This window comes from Budorcas taxicolor, chromosome 11 (genome assembly GCF_023091745.1).
Source record: "Budorcas taxicolor isolate Tak-1 chromosome 11, Takin1.1, whole genome shotgun sequence".
NCBI lineage: Eukaryota > Metazoa > Chordata > Mammalia > Artiodactyla > Bovidae > Budorcas > Budorcas taxicolor.
The window spans coordinates 83,613,922-83,628,743 of NC_068920.1; the positions used below are offsets into that span (position 1 = coordinate 83,613,922).

Here is a 14,822-nt window from a genome sequence, read left to right on the forward strand (position 1 = left end):
CTAGTCTTCAGTCCCTGACCTTTTCATTGAGATTATCATTGATACTATCGGAAAAAGGGAGAAAGAAAGGTATTTTTCTATGTGCTGCCTATGGCAAGGCTATTCCTCTTCTTATTTTGTGTTTGGTTTAAGCAGCAGTCTTTTGGCACATGAGCTTTTGCTCCTAAATATAGCAGACCCCAGCAAACTTATAAGCCAAGGCCCATATACCACTATAACCCACAACTCAGAAGCCTAAAGATATAGATAAGTCCATTCTCCCTAACTCTGGGGACCGAGAACTTAAGGCACCATACCAGGATGCCAAGCATCTCAGAGCTCTGTGCCTGATTTCAGCAATATCAGGGCAGATCAGCAAGCTTAGCTGCCTGGCAGAGATTCTACAGGACACTGGAGGTCATTTTACCAGTCTAATAGACTTGCCCAAACTCTGTGATTCCCTTCCTTTGCCTTGAGAGACAGCAACCAGTTGGATACCTTTCAGCTCCCATAGAAAGGAGAATGAAAGAAGTATCTTCTCTAGGACTTCTTTGGTGGTCCAGTGGTTAGGACGCAGCACTTCCACTGCTGAGGGCCTGGGTTCAATCCCCAGTTGCTGAAATAAGATCCCATAAGCCACACTGCATGGACAGAAAAAAAAAAAAAAAGTGATTCTCTGCATGAAGAATCACTCTCTGCAAAAGGTATAACCAGCTCACTTCCAGCCTTTGTTTTACATGAACTCATGAACTCAAAGGGGCAGAGCCAGGCTGAAAGGGCCTACCTCTGATGAAGAGGCATTTCTTAGCCATCCTTGTAGGAAAGTGGATAGCCTGACAGCTGATGGGTACCCCAAAATTTAAATGTGGAGTAGAGAAACTTTGTTCCAGCTATAGGCTTTAGTTCTCAATTTCTGAAAACCCCATATATCCTCCTACTCGGGGCCTCCTAACTTCCATCTTAAGCGAGTTTTTTTATCTTTAACTTCACAGACTCTGTCTCTGTCCCAGGCCTACCTCAGCCCATGAAAATGACAGATGCCACTGATCTGACTTCTTTCATACCCATCTGACCATCTGACCAAAATCTGCAGCGCCAAAAACCATGTATCAAATATCTGATAATGTTGAAGAAAGGAAAAGAAAAACTAGAGCTGTCATCATAAGGGCACATTTATAAATGTCTAAGATGTAAAATGCAAATGTGTCCAAATGTAAGATGAAACAGCTAAGCTGAAGCAATCACTCAGCTATCTCTGGATCAGCATACAGTTTTGAGAAAGTGAGAGTTGCTGGACCATCCACTTGAAGTAACCTATAATATTTATATTTACGATAGTGTGACATCACTCTAACTTAGTATTTTATTAATACAACCTAAGAGTGATGACAAAATTTATGAGAAGATACATTCCCTGAGGACAGGAACCAAGGAACTAATTCTATTCCCCCTTCTTTCCATCTTTTCTACCTTCCTCCCCCACCCTCTTTTTATTCTGGCCACACCATGAGGCCTGAGGGAGTTCCCTGACCAGGGATTGAACCCAGGCCACAGCAGTGAAGACACTGAATCCTAACCACTAGACCACCAGGGAACTCCCCCTTGTTCCCTTTCTTATTTATCATTTCTTCCTTTGTTTCTCTCTTCTGTCCTTAGCATATGGCATAGGCCTAGCCCATCATAGGTGTTTAGTGCATGTTTGCCAAAATAAACAAAAATGCAATGTACTATTTATTTACCAGAAATAAATATGATAGAACTGGCCCCATGAACACTGAATTGTCAGCTTCCTAATGACAGTCTGGGCAGTTGCACCAAAACCTACAGAGGCCACATCCTGTAGCTCTCCTACCTCTATGCGCTGTTAATCTGGCTTGCTGATTGATCGATTCTGCCACCACAATCTCTTATCAGTTCTACAGGCTGATCAGTTCTCTTATCAGTTCTCTATTGGAGAGGAAAAAAATCTGCCCCTCAGTAGCATATTTCTCCCTTTCCTTCCTTTTAATCTTTCCTCTCCCACAGCCAAAGAATTGGGCCTCTAAAGTCGTCTGAGCCCCTATAGTCCTCTAATTCTGTTACTTCCTCAGATGTAATTTTCATAATCACATAACCCATTATCACACCTCTGTCCAGGGTTTCCTGCAATTCTCTCTCTCCAGTTTCCATGTACACATTATGAATTACTTACTGCTACCACAGTTGAACCTACAGTACTCCATCCATTGGGTTATTTTGTGGATTTTAGGGCTCTGTGGATTTACAAGGAAGTAGTGCTCAAGGCACAAATTAGTCAAGAAGCAGAAACCTTGTAAAAATTAGATCAATAATGTTTCTAAAAATTCTACATTAAGAATGACTTACTGGTCCTTGAGGTTGAATTAGAAACTGAGATCCAATTCTGCAGAAATCAGGAAAGTAACAAACACCGGATGCATTCAATACCAGAGACAAAGCAAAAGAAGAGAAAGGATTAATTGGAACAGAAACCCAGAGACAAAAATAATTTTTTTTTCTCTATGTCTGTGTCTCCATTACTGCCCTGAAAATAGGTTCATCAGTTCCATCTTTGTAGATTCTATATAGAGAGAGATGCATTAATATATGATGTTTTTCTCTTTCTGACTTACTTCACTCCATATAATAGGCTCTAGATTCATCCACCTCATAGACTTATGGATTTATGGACCCAAGAAAGGGGGAGAGGAAGGAGAGGGTGGGACAAACGGAGAGAGTAGCATGGAAACAAACACACGGACACGTGTAAAATAAATAATAACCAATGGGAATTTGCTGCATGACTCAGGGAACTCAAACCAAGTCTCTGTAACAACCTAGAGGAGTGGGAAGGGGTGGGAGGTGAGAGGGAGGTTCAAGAGGGAGGGGACATATGTGTACCTATGACTGATTCATGTTGATGTATGGCAGAAACCAATGCAACATTATAAAGTAATTATCCTTCAATTAAAAAGAAATTTTGTAAAGAAAATCGGAAGTGATTGAAATTGTCACAGTTCTTGGCCAACTAGGGTGTGGAATAGGACTGAACAAAAAAGTATGGAACATGAACAAGAGCATGAGGCAGGAGGAGGCTTGGGAATTGAGACATGACACCTCAGTGTTCTCAAGTGAGTCATAATATACCTGCTGCTGCTGAGCTCTGCCATCTCAGCCTGCCTCCCTAACACCCCACATCAATTCCCCTATTCTACATGGAGACCTTTGGTTGCCACTCTGTCCTGCTCTGATCTTTCCTGTGGCCTTAGAAAACATCTTTGTAATGCCAGACTGGGATAATTGCTGTATTTTGTCGTCATGACATTGATTGATCTCACCAGTATCTAATCAAATATATGTGATCTGCTAAATGTATTCTGGACCACTCATAGGACTTAAGAAAATCAAAACCCAAAAAATAAAAACAAAGTAGTATACTCAAAAGTAAAGCTCAATTTAAAAAAATAAATGAAACTGGTGCTTAGAAAAGCTGAAAACTGTGCTTTGGTATTTATGTTTTCTGCACAAAGCCTTATTTTTTTTTCCCCACGGAAATGAATGATTTAGTTATAAACAACTGTCACTTGTCATTATAACAAATAGCTCCCATTGATGGTTAGCTGCAATTGTGTTTTCTTAGTTCTAATGCTTTGGGAGAAAAAAAGGAAATGGCTAGAACTCATAAAAGTAACATTTGGTTTTAAAGTTATAAAATTGTTGAGTCAAGATATTTTTAGTAAAATTAGTTCCATCACACCAAAGGTGTAAACCCAAATTCTGGCACATAAGCAGATGTGTGTGGCTATGTTCCAAATAATTGAAGAAAAAAATTTTTCAAACATAAATAGCCAAGCTACTCATAACTCCCTACTTCTCTTTATTTTCATCTTGACTGAAGTTGAGTTCTGCATTCCAACTCTTGCTTACCAATTCATTTTTCTTATGGACTCCAAAAAAGAAGTGAGTTATTACAAAAAATGCCTAATTCTGAAATTGGATGAAATTGACTTGAGAATGTAGGTTTCTTTCCTAATATTAATAGGGTTCTTGTACTTATTTTTTAAGATGTCATGAAAAAGCAGAAACCATTTACAGAGTTTACAAATCAGAAACGTAATGCATGATTTTTTTCTTCAGAGAGCTTTAATCCAGTTGGAAATATCAGACAAGTACATGTGATAAAGTTATATTGTTAGACAATGACTTGCAGGTGGAGTGTGTACACATTTTACATATTCACAAAAAAAGATAGTTAAGGTTTGTAGCAATGTTGGAAGCATTCATGTAGATATAGAACTTAAACTAGACCTCATAAGTTGTAGGATTTGTCCTGCATACATGTGGCTAGGTTTATCTTGTGTTTTAGCAGAAAGTAAAAAACGGGGAAAAAAGTGGTTCCCTTGATGAGAGAAAGAAACAATATAAAGACAGTTTGTGTCATTATTAAACAAATCTAGGAGCCATGACAATTGGAACACATCAGGAAACTATTTTCTTTCCTGTTTAATCTGCAGTGACTTGGTTACAAAGGCTCTGTGAAATGATCTGCACAGTCTCACTCTCCAGTAGTCAAGAGATAACGGATTGGAAAGGAAGATTACCCATAAAGCCCTTAAGGAAAGAGATCACCCCGATATGATCAAATGCAGGGATACTGTGCCAGTCAAAACATTTCAGAAAGCTCAAACGACAGAGTTCCAATTCCCAAGAAGTTACTTTCATTTCCTCTGCAAATCTAGTCCTTAAATGTTCTGTGTACCATGATGTATAGTTATTCCAAAGAAATTCTGCCTAATTTGGCCCAATTCTGAAAGAAAGCCCCCATGACTTCAGCCAGGTGGAAAACCAAAACAATTATAAGAGTAATTCAGTTGCAACTGTAAAGTGGTGAGTCACTTCAGGCAAATCTGGGCAGTAACAGAAAAGAAGTAGGCAGAAGTGTTCACTCTTTCCAAAGGAGATAACCAAGTTGTTAAAGAATGTAATAAATTGCTTTTAGTATACGTTGGGGCCTTATTATTTTTTAATTTCATACAGAGAGTATTTCTATTCTGTACTTGATCCTATTATAAGTGCCTACACGAGAGCGCCCAATCAAATCTTTTTTTTTTAATCACTTGGTATTATCTTTAATTACAAAGACCTTTCCAATCACATCACATAGCGATCGTTTTATCCACTGCTCTGTTTGGCTGCCAATCTCTTATCTCTCTCCTCAGCAATGGTAAGGTGAATACTCTTTCCACGGGGAAGAGAGATCCATGGTTTGTTGCCTTTGCCAATAACGAAAATGTTCGAGAGCCAAGTGGCAAAGCTGTTGCCGTTTGCAACTTTCACATGAACTACATCAAAAGAACCTGGATGTCTCTCCCGGTTTGTAATCACACCAATTCTTCCCAGGTTAGCACCTCCAGTCACCATGCACAGGTTACCAGTGTCAAATTTGATGAAATCAGTAATCTTGCCAGTCTCCAAGTCAATCTGAATGGTATCATTCACCTTGATGAGGGGATCAGGGTAACGGATGGTACGAGCGTCATGGGTTACCAGATGAGGGATTCCTTTTGTCCCCACAAATATCTTTCTTACTTTGCACAATTTATACTTGGCCTCCTCAGGTGTAATACGATGAACAGCAAAGCGACCCTTGGTGTCATAGATCAAACGAAAATTCTCTCCAGTCTTATCAATGCTGATGACATCCATAAAACCAGCAGGGTAGGTTATATCTGTGCGGACTTTGCCATCGATCTTAATGAAACGCTGCATGCAAATCTTCTTTACTTAATCTCCAGTTAAGGCATACTTAAGTCTATTCCTTAGGAAAATGATTAGCGGGAGACATTCCCTTAGCTTGTGGGGGCCAGTAGATGGACGAGGGGCAAACACACCAGTCAGTTTATCCAGCATCCAATGTTTTGGAGCTGCTACGCGTTTCAGGTGCTTCTTGGGACCCCGAGCCATGGCTGCACTAGGCACGAAAAGAAGCCAATCAAATCTTTATTCTCATATGCACAGAATGAAGAGAAGAAGAAAACACAATCTGTCTTAGTTCCTAATCAATGTAAGGATGGTCTGTATGCTATGCTGCGCTTGGTCGCTCAGTTGTGTCCAATTCTTTGTGACCCCATGGACTGTAGACCAACCAGGCTCCTCTGTCCATGGGATTCTCCAGGCAAGAATACTGGAGTGGGTTGCCATGCCCTCCTCCAGGGGATCTTTGCAACCCAGGGATCAAACCCAGGTCTCCCACATTGTAGGTGGATTCTTTACCAGCTACGCCACCAGAGAAACCCAAGAATACTGGAGTGGGTAGCCTATTCCTTCTCCAAGGGATCTTTCTGACCCAGGAATGGAACTGCGGTCTCCTGCCTTGCAGGAGGATTCTTTACCAGCTGAGCTACCAGGGAAGCCCAAGGATGGTCTAACCAAGAACAAAACCATTGGGAAACCTTTTTAAAAAAACAGCCTCAACACTTCTAAGAATTGCACATTAAGGCAAGTCTTTGCAATTCTTTAGACAAATTTGAACTACCCAAAAGAGTGAAGATGGGAGAGACAGACAAGTAAGAGAAGTTTAGGATAAAAGATGTAAAGGAAAGGAAAGGAGACCTTCTGTCTAATTAAAAACACCTATGCCCCCGCCTCATCCTACTCACCTCCTCGGGCTGCATCCCATCAAATTCCTCCTCTCCCTCCCTTTCATTGGCCCTTTCCAATCAACATACAAATGGTAGCAAACAACTCTAAGCATTCATCTGCTTAATAAACTTATTTACTGAAATAGGATATAGAGAAAAGTGCACAAATCATAAAAGGAATTTTCAGAGTGAATGCACTTGTGTAAACACCATCCAGATCAATAAGTAGAAGGTTACCAACACCCTAGAAACCTTCATTTTTGCCCCACCAGGGATTCCCTCTCCCAAAGATAACCACTATGCTGACCCCTAACACAACTGGTTAATTTTGCCTATTTTACAATTCTCTCTAAAGTGAATTAATCCATATATTCTCTCTTGCATCTGGTTTCTTGGATCAATATTGTGCTTATGAAAAATACCCATGTTGTTGCATGCATGTAGCTTTGCCCATTAATTCTCATTGCTGTATAGTATCCTCAGTTCAGTTGCTCAGCCATGTCTGACTCTGTGACCCCATGGGCTGCAGCATGCGAGGTCTCCCTGTCCATCACCAACTCCCAGAGTTTACTCAAACTTATGCCCATTGAGTTGGTGATGCCATCCAACCATCTCATCCTCTGTCATCCCCTTCTCCTCCTGCCTTCAATCTTTCCCAGCATCAGGGTCTTTTCAAATGAGGCAGTTCTTCAAATAAGTCAGTTCTTTCAAATAAGTCAGTATAGTATCCTACTATAGGAATAATCTACAATGTATTCCATATGTGACAGATTTATTTCTAGTAGGAACTGTAAAATAGGGCTACCAGGAACACCCTTGGCTGACATATACATCCATCTGGGGGGATAGAGACCTGAGAGCAGCATTTCTGTATAACAGTGTGCACACGTTCAGGTTTAGTGGATACTGTCAGTTTTCCAAAGTAAATGGATTTAGTTACTCTCCCACTAGCAATATACGAGAGATCCAGTTGTTCCACGTCCTCTCCAAAACTTGGTATTTTCAGCTTTGTATGTAATGGTGGTTATTCTGGCACAGGCGTAGAGATATCTAATTACAGTTTTAACTTACATTTACCTGACAAGTAATGAGATTGACCAACTTTTCCCAGGCTAATTGATCATTCAGATAGGAAGGATCTGTTCAAATATTTTGTCCATGATTCTCTCTGGGATGCCTGCTTCCTATTTCTTTTTACATGCTGTAGATATATTTCTCCCAATGTCCCTCTCTCTCCATCGCTTTCATATATATACACATATATGCATGTATATATAACAATTATATTTTATATATAAATTCATATATAATTTATAATATATAATATATACATACATAGTATATATTATTACATTTAGTTCAGTTCAGTCACTCAGTCATGTCTGACTCTTTGCAACCCCATGGACTGCAGCACGCCAGGCCTCCCTGTCCATCACCAACTCCCAGAGTTTACTCAAACTCATGTCTGTTGAGTCGGTGATGCCATCCAACCATCTCATCCTCGGTCATCCCCTTCTCCTATCTTCGATCTTTCCCAACATCAGGGTCTTTTCAAATGAGTCAGTTCTTCGAATCAGGTGGCCAAAGTGTTGGAGTTTCAGCTTCAGCATCAGTCCTTCTAATGAATATTCAGGACTGATTTCCATTAGGACGGACTGGTTGGATCTCCTCGGTGTACAAGAGACTCTCAAGAGTCTTCTTCAACACCACAGTTCAAAAGCATCAATTCTTTGGCACCCAGCTTTCTTTATAGTCCAACTCTCACATCCATACATGATTACTGGAAAAACCATAGCTTTGACTAGATGGACAGTTGTTGGCAAAGTAATGTCTCTGCTTTTTAATATGCTCTCTAGGTTGGTCATAACTTTTCTTCCAAGAAGCAAGCGTCTTTTAATTTCCTGTCTACAGTCACAATCTGCAGTGATTTTGGAGCCAAAAAAAATAAAGTCTGTCACTATTTCCATTGTTTTCCCATCTATTTGTCATGAAGTGATGGGACCAGATGCCATGATCTTAGTTTTCTGAATTATATTATACCTATATAAAAGATCTTCTATACTGTAACTTTTCTTTAAATACTCTAAATAGTGTCCTTTGAGAAAGAGAAGTGTTTCATTTTAATGGAGTCCAAGTTATAATTTTCCTTCATGTTTAGTGATTTTATGTTCTATTTAAGACCTTTTTTACATACTGTAGTGTCAAAAAAATATTGCCCTGTTTTATTCTAGAAATGTTGGTTTCATTTAAGTGGCTTAAATCTCCCTCTGGCTGTCACTCCTACTCCTTCCCTTCACAGTCAACTTCACAAAATACTTGTCTATATTTCCCACCTTCTTGTCTTTAAAAATAAGCTGACTCTTGATTGTCCCTCCCCACCCCACTACTGCAATAAAAGTATTTTCTCAGGGCTAATCCATATCTCCCTAGTTTCCAAACAGGAATTTTTCCATTAAACTTTCTCCTTAAAAATTTCAGAATTCCATTTCATCTATATTCTACAACTTACTCCAGCTCACTCCTTCTCAGTCTTCTTCATGGGCTCCTTCTCCTCTAATGATTTAAACATACAAATTCAACATGCACAAAGCTGTACTATATACTAGACACCATACTTCTTATATGGTGCTGAGCAAAAACACATAGTCCCTGATTTCATCGAGATTAGTATCTGGAGGGTGACGCAAACATTAGTCAAATAATTACCATGGTGAATATTTAATTGCAATCCAGGATCAGAGTTTTCACAGCTCAGGAAACTGTGGCTTGTGGGCTAAATATGGCCACTGACGGTATTTGTAAATAAAATTTTATTGAAATACCGTTATGTCTCTTCATTTACATATGGTGTATGGTTGCTTTCAAACCACAGCAACAGAGCTGAGTAGCTGTGATGGTGACCACATGGCTTATAAAGCTTAAAATAGGTCTTTTACAGAAAAGTGGACTTCCCCAGTGGCTCAGTGGGTAAAGAATCTGCCTGCAATGCAGGGGCTGCAGAAGATGTAGATTCAATCCCTGGATTGGGAAGATCCCCTGGACAAGGACATGGCAAACCACTCCAGTATCCCTGCCTGAAAAATCCCATGGACAGAGAAGCATGGTAGGTTACAGTCCAAAGGGTTGCAAAGAGTTGGACACAGCTGAACACAAGCACCTACCTTACAGAAAAACATTTACCACTCCTGGTCTAAAATAAGAAAAGTGAAAGTGTTAGTAGCTCAGTCGTGTCTGACTCTCTGCAACCCCATGGACTGTAACCTGCCAGGCTCCTCAAGAATACTGGAGTGAGTAGTCATTCCCTTCTCCAGGGGATTTTCCCAACCCAGGGATCAAACCCAAGTCTCCTGCATTGCAGGCAGATTCTTTACCATTTGAGCTACCAGGAAAGCCTGCATATAAATAACCCCAACTGGACATATGGCTGGTCAGGAGAGGCCTTCTTTCCTGGGGCACTGGCTCTCGGGTCTCTGGAATAGAGGGTACTTACTAGGCAAAGAGAGAAAGATAAGGCTCTAAATGGAGAAATAGCATATGGAAAGACCCCATATGGAAAGGAACGTGGCACATTACAAGGACATGAGAGAAAAATGAGGCTGGTGAGACAGCTGGGGACAAGGTCATGCAGCATCTCCTAACTCTCATTAACAATGTTTTTGATTTTTTTCTAATGGAACTTAAGTACTCTTTAAGTACAGCAGGGTAGGGAGGTCTTTGTCATAACTGTTCTTCTCCATCTCTAATCTCCTCTGGATTCTTTGGTGTTGGTTTTATTTTCAGGCTATTCAAGGTAGCCCCCAACAGCTCCTAGTTAACAGCTTCCAGATTCAAGTTCAGAAGAAAAGAGAAATTTCTTCCCCTCACCAGATTAAATAGGGTTTCCCTAATGTCTCAGCAGTAAAGAATCTGCCTGTAATGTAGGAGACCTGGGTTCAATCCCTGGGTCAGGAAGATCCCCTGGAGAAAGGCAAGCAATGATTCTCCAGTATTCTTGCCTGGAGAATGCCATGGACAGAGGAGCCTGGCGGGCTACAGTCCACAGGGCCGCAAAGAGTCAGACACGACTGAAGTGACTGAGCATGCATGCACGCAACAGCTCAAATGCATCCTGTTTCTTACCGTTAATAGCCTATTTTCAGTCACATGCCCACCAATGAACCAGTTACTGAGGCCAGAGGAATGGAATATGCCAACTGACTGATGCCTACGTAAACAGCGACCCACAGCCGATCACACTATCAGTGTCAATCGATAAAAGCTAGATAGAGGTAGTAACCCAAAAGAAACATGGAGTATTCTTTGAAAGGGTAAGATAAATGAATGCTGGATGGCAAAACCAAAATACTTTCAACACAAGACAAATAGGGGATCGTTTCCCTTCTCCCCGTGTGTGCTAAGAATATTGTATTCATACCTCTGCTTTCAACTACCACCTTTATAATCATCCATTTGTAAATATTTGTCTGTTTGTAGCCCTAAATGCTTTCCTGGTCTCCAAATCCTTTAATCCAACTATTTATTTCACAATTCCACTTGGATATGCTACAGCTTTAGTTTAATGAGAAAAACCAATTAATTACCTACCTGTCAGACCTACTCTTCCTTCTGTATTCTCTGTCTTGCCCAGATCAGAATCTAAAGAATTATTCTACACTCCTTCTTGAATCTTATCAAATTGTCTATAATCAATCACCACTCTCTATTTAAAATTCTTCAAATGATGTTTGCCACCTTCAGAATAAAATTCAACTATCCTATGAAGGTATTCAAGATGCTTCCCAAGGTCCCTGCTCCTCCTGAAGAAATATATACCCCTCTCCTCAAAAGTCTTTCTTTCCTCTGTCCTTCTGCCCATAATTTTTCCTCTTTCTAAGATGCCAGTTCTTCCTTCTTCACATGGTAAACTCTTGTTGCTTATTCTAGAATAAGCTTAAGTCTCATTTTCCTTGGGAAACATAACCAGAACCATTGTAAGGCTAGTCCTCTTCCTCTGTGCCCTCATAATACCCACATGACACCTCTCTGTCTCAAAATCCATCCTGCTGCCATAGTTTATTCCTCAGGCTATCCAAGGTAGACCCCAACAGCTCCTAGTTAACATCGTTCAGATTCAGATCCAGAGGAAAGAGAAATTTCCTCCCCATAACAGCTCTCAGAGTCTGCCATCTCTCTGAAGGGTAAGGATGTATCTTATCTTACTATTATCAGCATGACCTAGTAAGTACCTGGCACATAAAAAACACTCATTGAAGAATTCTACTCTGGTCAACTAGGGAAATAAATTACACTTTTTGAAGAAAATTTCATTGATGGAAATAAAAAACAATATGAAACTATATGGGACTGAAAGGGCAAGTAAATCAAAGTAAATAGTTCATTAGCATTTTTAAAAATCCTTTTTTGACCTTCTCTGCTCACTTCTTTTCTAGCATATGGTGTCCATTCCCAGAGAAGATGTTTAATAAAAGATTTCAACCATAAAATAAATCACAGAGAACAACTTTATGCTAAAGAAGTGTCTATTCTTGTCTCCATAAAATGCCTCATTTAGACAGCGCACCCCAAATGAACCCATTATTTAGTAATTAGTGATCAAAATCTTTAGGCAGATATAAGATGGTAAAATTTATGGTAAGCACACTAACATTTACTGTTGCTAATAATGTAAGTAAATAACAGAAAGCAGCTTATAGAAGCATCTCCAGGTTTAAGAAAATTTCAGTGGGTTCATGGAATTCCTTTTTTGGTCTCAGGACTTTTAGAAGCTAATTTCTGCCCATAACAAACACTCTCTCCTTGTATTTTTTCTATTTATTTTTCTTACACAATTTAAATACAATTTCCTTTAACATATCATCTTACTTTTTTCAAGTATTATATTCCCTTATACAGTTATATTTCTAATATGTACTAGACATCCTTCCCCCTGCAAACACAATGGAGAACAAAATCAACACAAGTTTTGCTCTTACAATGCTTATAGTCTGAGGGGGAAACAAAATCATTAAACAAATAATCACACACACACACATACAGAGAGACTGAAAAACAGAATACTTACTGTAACATGTTTTGAAAAAAATTACAGATATTTATAGCAAGCATTTGAGTTACTAAGGGATGTAAGTGAAGGCTTCCTTGAAGAAAAGATACTGGGCTTGGGATCTGAAAATGAAGGCATTTAATTAGCTAAAGGGAAATAAAGCTGGGAGAAAGCAGAGAAATTTTCAAGCAGGAAAATATCATGTGCAAAGACTTTGAGACAAGGAGCAGGGTATATTCAAAGGACAAAATAAAAACAAAATTAATCCTAAATTCCCACTAAGTACAATTTTTCAAAGATGGAAAGCAATAGGATTTAGAGGAGATACTGAATTGGAAATATACAAATGTGAACTGAATTCTAGTTCTTCCTTTCAATTTATTGTATGACTCATAAAAAGAACAGTCTTTATGTACTTGCCTTTCCAAATGTGTAAAGTGGACTAGACTACAGTTTTCACCATAACCCTGAGAGTATACTGTAATTCAGATTTAGTGGGAAATCACCCTGGGCCAATGTCAAGTATTATTATTGATGATATTTTGTCCTATTGGATTTTTAACTAAAAGTAGCTTTCCAGAATGTTAGCTTTCATATAACTTTCCTCATACCAGCAATGCTGCTGCTGCTGCTGCTAAGTCGCTTCAGTCGTATCTGACTCTGTGCGACCCCATAGACGGCAGCCCACCAGGCTCCCCCGTCCCTGGGATTCTCCAGGCAAGAACACTGGAGTGGGTTGCCATGTCCTTCTCCAATGCATGAAAGTGAAAAGTGAAAGTGAAGTCGCTCAGTCGTGTCCGACTCTTAGCAACCCTGTGGACTGCAGCCTACCAGGCTCCTCCATCCATGGGATTTTCCAGGCAACAGTACTGGAGCCAGGTGCCATTGCCTTAGCAATAAAGATTCATAAATCGATGTGAAAGGTCTAAGGGATCTTTTTACAGACAGTAAATGTTTTCTTACTTTTATTTTAAATGGCCAGTTGCTAACCAGGTGACATGAATAATCAACTGTAGAACATAAGCATGAGTCATGAAAAACTTAATCTGTTTGTTAATGATTGAACTGTAATATGCTGAGAAACAAGGCTGAATTAAGATTTTTCAGATTTTGTCATGGATAGAAACAGAAAATCTATTTATTTAAGTGAAATATAAACATAGAAAATAAGCTCTGGGAGGGGAAATGTAGTGAGTCTACTTTAAAGCAAGTTTAACTGGAAACCAATGGAGATCCAAATAGAGTCTTCCGGTATAAAGTTAGGGAAGTAGCATGGGAGCTGCTTGAGAGGCCTGGAATAGAGTTAAGAGGTGGGAATCATCAGTTCTTAGGCAGAAGTTATAATTTTGGGAGTGAAGATATTGTCCATTCACTCATTTCAGATGAAGTATCCAAGAAAGTTCTAATGGCTCGTATGCCACTCTGAGTTATAGTTGGAAAAATGTGATTAAATGCACTTCAAAAGTGAATACATAAAGAAAACTTTTAAAAGAGCCAAAGGAATAAATGTTAAAATGGATAAAATATCTTTGAACAAATCAGAATATTTCTAGTCTAAGTGAAACTTTTGTGTAAGTAAATGTCGTGTTGGTGGCAGCTGTCACTCTACACTATATGGGATAGGAGGCAAAAGGAGTAAGTTCTGTCGTTCACTGTGACTGTAGTAATGTCTACAGTGTACAATCCTTACAACATTCCTGGCATAGGAAGCGAGAAAAAGTGGTCTCAACAGCAAATATGAGCCACAAGCACTTAAAAATCTTGGGCATTAGGGAAGCCACTACCCTAGACTTGCTTATTCCAGGCTTTTTGAATATATAACTAAATCTGCAGACTCTTTGATACAGCTTCTCATTCTAAGTAGTCTCTTCTGAGTGTAAGTTTTAATGCTTAAACACAGGCACATTACAGAATCATCCACAGACTGGCACAACTAGATTATGTGTGCTAATTTCACTAATATTTCCTGAATCCATCTTATCCTGATGCTAGAAAAGATTGAAGGCAAGAGGAGAAGAGGCTGAATGAGATAGTTGTATAGCATCACCAGATCAACAGACATGAGTTTGAGCAAACTCCGGGAGATGGTAAAGGACTGGGAAGCCTGGTGTGCTGCAACCCGTAAGGTGGCAAAGACCTTACAACAAAGACCGCTACAACTT

General features: G+C 39.5%; 1 non-coding gene and 1 pseudogene across 1 annotated transcript; one reads left to right on the forward strand and one right to left on the reverse strand.

Moving 5' to 3' along the window:
* Positions 1–530: 530 nt before the first annotated feature.
* TRNAG-UCC (transfer RNA glycine (anticodon UCC)) lies at positions 531–600 on the forward strand. Its single transcript has one exon. It is a non-coding gene; the product is annotated as a tRNA-Gly (tRNA).
* A 4,484-nt stretch (positions 601–5,084) lies between these two features.
* LOC128055384 (40S ribosomal protein S4, X isoform-like) lies at positions 5,085–5,942 on the reverse strand (annotated as a pseudogene).
* Positions 5,943–14,822: the final 8,880 nt, after the last annotated feature.